Genomic DNA, 6,000 nt, shown 5'->3' with positions numbered 1-6,000 from the left:
TTTGTTTAATACTTACAGTCTCTAAGTCAGGCACTCCTTTGTCTGTGATAGCTCTCAATAGCCTACCTCCAAAACCAATCTATAAATAATAATCTTGTACACAGGGTATGATCCCTTGATGGCACATTTACAGAATGTTTAGTATTTTAACACTGTGATAAGTTGTTTTAGTAATGCGGTTATTAAAATGCAGTCAGGTTGAGTGGAACTCACAATTTTTGCAGATTCCTCTAGACCTTTCTTTCGATGATTCCGGCCTGAAAGCATCCATCCATTTCCTTAACCCATGCCACACATGATATGCCGGGCAGGTGCCCAGGGCGGTGATGCCCTGCCGTAGGTTGCTCCATTTTGACCATTGGAGTCTTACCCGTCATTGCGTCATCACCTCTTGCTGCTGGGTTACTGCTTGTTCCCTCTGGTGTAAACAAAATGGGAATAGCCAAACCTATTGGTTCGATGTTGGATTCCAATAGAATGGCCCCTGAAGGTTTCTGTGTCGTTCTGTCTTTTCTGAGCGCAAAAACATGTATTAAATTGTACTTTATCAATTGACTCAATTTATCTGACTCCAATTTTATATTAATCTGACTCCAATTTAAGTTGACCTCTAATTTAGATTACAGCTCTAATTAATTTCTGATCATTCTTTTAATTTGGTCTTTTTAAGTTATTGATCACTCTGAATCATCTTAATTTTTATTTGTCCTTTCTTGAATGTCGCTTAGAGTCTCACGCTGGCCGTTATTTTAATTACGTGGATCTCACATCACAAGATAGCCAGCTCAGTTCATAGTCAGAGGTTGCAGGATAATCTAAATATCATCTGATTTGGCTTCTCTCATAATCAGATGATACCATCGCTTAGACACACACACACAACTTGCTATGACGGACAATAAGCAGTGACTGACGTCTTACATGGATTCTCCTATCATTAAGCTTCAGTAATGGTCTTATCCTGGTCTCATACATGCGGTAACAAACAGTATCTTAACACAATTTACCAGTCACAAATGATTTCGGAAGAATTCAGAATAAATCAAATAATAACAATTTATTTGCCAGGTAGGATATAAAACACTGTTACAAGAATTCAATCAAACCCAATTTCACATATGATCAGAATAAACAAACATTCCTAAAAATAAAAGACAAGTCAAAGTAACATACCTGGCAATAGAAAGTGACACCCAGTTAGTCTCAGAAACCGGTGTGGGAGGTGTGATTTGGTGTTTGCTTCCTGGACTATATTTATTTTAATTTTCCAAAAATTCAAACCCTTCATGAGATTTCTAAATGTCACTGAGAATTAACCACCAAACCACCCCCATGACCCATCAACTCACCTTTAGAGGTGACTGAGAGGGAGCCTCTCCAAAATGGGACTTTAATAATCTCATTCATCTCTATGGGTCAATATACCAAGTTCACGGATGGATAACTTAGGAGTAAGCCGCAGTAAAAATTTTGAAACTTTGCATGGTGATAGTCCATGGGACTGCTTATCATCTCCCAGTGTCACCATCAACTCACCCTTAAAGATGACTGAGAGGAAGCCTGTCCAAAATGGGCCCTTTGTAATCTCATTAATCTATATGGGTCAATATGCCAAATTCACAGGTGGATAACGTAGGAACGCCACAGTAAAAATGTTTGAAAATTTGCATGGTGATAGTCCAGGGGATTGTTTATCACCCACAGTGTCACTAACAACTCACCCTTAAAGATGACTGAGAGGAAGCCTCTCCAAAATGGGCCCTTTGTAATCTCATTCATCTCTATGGGTTAATCTGCCAAAATCACTGCTGAATAACATAGGAACACCACAGTAGAAATGTTTGAAACTTTACATGGTGATAGTCCAGGGGACTGTTTATAACCTCCCAGTGTCACCATCAACTCACCCTTAAAGATGACTGAGAGGAAGCCTCTCCAAAACTAGACCTTTATAATCTCATTCATCTCTATGGGTCAATATGCCAAATTCATGGGGGAATAACGTAGGAACGCCACAGTAAAAATTTTTAAACTTTGCATAGTGATAGTCCAGGGCATTGTTTATCAACCCCCAGTATCACCATCAACTCTCCCTTAAAGATGACTGAAAGGAAGCCTCTCCAAAATGAGCCCTTTTTAATCTCATTCATCTCTATGGGTCAATATGCCAAATTCACGGGTGGATAACATAAGAACGCCACAGTAAAAATGTTTGAAACTTTGCATGGTGATAGTCCAGTGGACTGGTTATCATCCCCCAGTGTCAGCTTTAACTCACCTTTAGAGATGACTGAGAAAGAGCCCCTCTATATGGGCCCTTTTTATTCTCATTCATCTCTATAGGTTAATCTGCCACAATCACGGCTGAATAACATATGAACGCCACAGTAAAAATTTTTGAAACTTTGCATGGTGATAGTCCAGGGTACTGGTTATCATCCCCCAGTGTCAGCTTTAACTCACCCTTCAAGATGACTGAGAGGAAGCCTCTCCAATATGGGCCCGTTGTAATCTCATTCATCTTTATGGGCTAATATGCCACATTCACGGGTAGATAACATAGGAACGCCACAGTAAAAATGTTTGAAACTTTGCATGGTGATAGTCTAGGGGATTGTTTATCACCCACAGTGTCACTAACAACTCACCCTTAAAGATGACTGAGAGGAAGCCTCTCCAAAGTGGGCCCTTTGTAATCTCATTCATCTCTAATGGTCTGTATGCCAAGTTCATGGGTGGATAACGTAGGAACGCCACAGTAAAAATATTTGAAACGTTGCATGGTGATAGTCCACAGGATTCTTTATCACCGTCCAGTGTCACCATCAACTCACCCTTAGAGATGACTGAGAAAAAGCCCCTCAATATGGGCCCTTTTTATTCTGATTTATCTCTATAGGTTAATATGCCAAGTTCATAGGTGGATAACATAGGAACGCCACAGTAAAACTGTTTGAAATTTTGTGTGGTGATAGTCCAGGGGACTGGTTATCATCCTCCAGTGTCGCCAGCTCACCCTTAAAGATGACTGAGAAACTGTGACTCCAAATAGAATCTAATGTTGCCCCTTTCATCTATATAGTGACAAGACAGTAGTGGCCTCTAGCGGTCATATGTCTGGATTAACTTTCTTAGAATTAAGTGTTGTTCAATGTGTAGCTAATATTGTGTGAAATAAATCATTAAATAAATAAATACATAAAATCAACATCTTGAAACAGTAACTACATTACAGGCTACTGTAACAGTAGAGAGCAGAGCTGTATAATCTAACATAGGGACCAGACAATTATTTAAAATGCATTACAGTAGCGTGTGTATGGTGTTATATCTCGTACACTTGTACAATGTACATGTTATTCTTTTGTGTTCAATTTTATAGGCAAAAATCATAATTGTTCAAACTGAGATTTTATTGATTCGATTGATTTATCAAAAAAGAATTTGACATAACAGACACGCTTATAAGTTCGTTTTAAACATGCGGAAAAGCAGCATGTCCCTTTAAGACAAGCGTCGCGTCTTTTAAGGTAGACCAGATAGCGTCAATAAGAAGCTGCGAATAAGAAGCTGGATTCAGCCTCGTCTTTATCTCTGGTATAATTTGTGGGCGTGGCTATGTTCTTCTGCCCACCCTAGATGATCGAATGGACTGCAAAACGGAAGCAGTGCAGTGCGACAGTTTTGATAATTTAGTTTAATCTCTGGCACTTCCACAAAAGATGCATAGTAAAAGTACTGAAACAAAGACCATGTACAGTGAGTCTTACTTTGTTGTTGCGAGATCTTGAGCGCTAAAACTATAGCACCTGGCCATGGACGCGCTTTCAGGGTCAAGGTAAGGTTCACTCTTTGTTGCGCACTGCACTTGCGCGTAGCCGCGCTTAAGGTCCTCAAACCACAATTTGATGTAGCCTACTGCACACAAAAAAGTGAAAACAGAGACTGAGAGGTGATCACTTAAAATGCAAGATATTATTCTTTTGTGCCCCGATAGTTGATTTAATTTGGGGGTTTTTTAGTTTAAAGTGCAGTTTGAATTTAGAAATATCTTTTAATCTTTCATTCTTTTTTCAATAAATTAATGCAATTTTTAAAGCAAAATCAATAAATAAAAAAAAAAAGGGTGCTTGACTGCTTGAAATCTGTATATATGACAAGTTATAACACTCATCTTCATCATTTAATCATTATTTGACAAATTACTGCTGATGTGATCGAAAGAAAATGTACACAAACATCTCTCGGCAGTAGTAGCGCAATGTAGATTGCAGCAGGCAATCTTTTTGAATGAAGCACAACTTACAATGAGCCTTGTTTACATAGAAAGGAGGCTTATTTGCGTGGAAAGGAATGACAATGGCTGTCTCTCAAACGATACACTATGCACTTATAAAATATACTATGCACTCAGTCATGTAGTGTATGAATTTTCATACACTAAAGTGTAGTATCGTCCCAAATGGAACGCTTAATGTTTTTTTTTTTACTACATGGAAGCATTAGCCGTTTATCAGCTGAAGGAAGCGACATTTCAAACGTATGTGATGTGTTTCCGCTAGCTTTAGCACGTTAGCCAAACTCAGTGCAATGCTTGTATATTAAACAATGTACATATTTACACATATTCAGCTTGGGTTGATAGTAAAGCATTCAGCTCACATTTGTAAGGTGCTGTATCCACTGAAGTTTCACTAGCTTCTACATTCTTCATTATTTACAATGGTTTTTTCAGACCAGCAGCACAGCCAGGTAACTCCGCCCCTCCACTATCAACAGCAAGCCACGTGCACTGAGTGCATGAAGTGTCCAACATTTCACACTCCGTTTTGACAGTTGAAAAAGTGCATCATCCGGGTACTTAAAGTGCACTTCTTTTTGCTGCATTTTCAGTGAAAACCTACTACTCGCACTACTTACACTACAAAATGGCATAGAATAGTGCAGAAGTATTATATATTCCTTGTAAATATTCCTTGATGCTTACAAGCAAAGTGTGACAACAGTTTCATAAATCACATGCCCGAAGCCATGCTCCTCCTCAGCAGAAGCAGCGCGAATCTGAGCTCCACCCTGTCAGGCCTTCAGAATTTCCACAGAATCCCTCAACAGTGTAAGTGAATAGGCATCTAAAGTCAGATTGTCAGATTCATCAGCCAATCAGATTGATTTATTTGTTCTTGGTGGGTGCGGTCTTTAGGATATGTCCCAGTCCAGGCCTTCTAGCTGGCCTTGAGTGACGCAATCACGCTTTAAGTGATGTACGTAATTTGAAAGCGAAGAGCGCGAGATCTCACTGACGAGTTGGCTGTCATCACTGCTGGTATTGCCATTGAGAAAAAGATCAAAAAACCTAAGATGTTCTGCATGATTGTGCGATTGATTAATTAAACTGGAAAGGAAACTGATTTTCACTTCAAGCAAATTGGTAAGTGGTTTTTGCATTGTTATAGCAACATCAGGAGTTTTCTTCATCACCTTCCATCACAATACACAGATCTGAAATGCAGGTGGCGCTTTAACGCAACTGAGCACTCACCCATAGACATCCCACGCACCTTCCCAACTGTTTTGTCACATACCTCGGCCACTGTGTAGATTAAAAGCTTAATCTAGTTTGGAAAGCTGAGATCCTCAGAAATGAAGTATATTTCATCATCAATAGTCATGAACACATTTTGCCGAAGATTTACTTATCATGCTTTTTCTGCTGGACTGCATATTTTGCTCTGGACATCTGAGGAATAACATTGGATTATTTACCCATGCAAGCTCACAGACAAGTAATTGCTGATAAAGAGTCTGTGGCTAATCAGGGTTTACAGAAGCAATGATCGGCGCAGACATGAGACATTTGTCTTTGAATTCTTACTGAGATCATATTTCATTTTATTTTTATTTTTTATAATTATTTGAACTGTGATGTTATGGGAACAATATAAACTGCACAGTCACATTCCTAAAGAGAGCTTCCATTAGATATATGACTTTTCTGGTGTA

The sequence above is a fragment of the Myxocyprinus asiaticus genome, chromosome 41 (assembly GCF_019703515.2).
Source record: "Myxocyprinus asiaticus isolate MX2 ecotype Aquarium Trade chromosome 41, UBuf_Myxa_2, whole genome shotgun sequence".
In the NCBI taxonomy this organism is placed as follows: domain Eukaryota; kingdom Metazoa; phylum Chordata; class Actinopteri; order Cypriniformes; family Catostomidae; genus Myxocyprinus; species Myxocyprinus asiaticus.
This window is presented reverse-complemented; position numbering follows the sequence as displayed.